This window comes from Octopus bimaculoides, chromosome 3, assembly GCF_001194135.2.
Source record: "Octopus bimaculoides isolate UCB-OBI-ISO-001 chromosome 3, ASM119413v2, whole genome shotgun sequence".
In the NCBI taxonomy this organism is placed as follows: Eukaryota; Metazoa; Mollusca; class Cephalopoda; order Octopoda; family Octopodidae; genus Octopus; species Octopus bimaculoides.
The window spans coordinates 9,543,704-9,543,977 of NC_068983.1; the positions used below are offsets into that span (position 1 = coordinate 9,543,704).

The window sequence follows — 274 nt, forward strand, 5'->3', positions numbered from 1 at the left end:
GTGTTGTGTGAGTGTCTGTGCTTACATTTATCACTTTAGGTTGCTTTTATTCTATTCTATTATCTTCGTGTCTATAATAATCTACTCATCTACTCGTTTCCGTCGGTATTTCTCAGTTATTTGCACCTCCATCACACTTGGTCCGCCTACTCTCCATCAGTCTACCAATCAATCAATCAATATATCTATCTTTCTATTTATCTGTTTATTATTTCTTTCTCTCTCTCTCTCTCTCTCTCTCTCTCTCTCTCTCTATCTATCTATCTATCTATCT

General features: G+C 35.8%; 1 protein-coding gene across 5 annotated transcripts in view; it reads left to right on the forward strand.

Moving 5' to 3' along the window:
- LOC106875510 (uncharacterized) overlaps nucleotides 1–274 on the forward strand; it is a 337,304-nt gene that overhangs the window by 143,933 nt on the left and 193,097 nt on the right. The gene's annotated exons all lie outside the window — the stretch shown is intronic.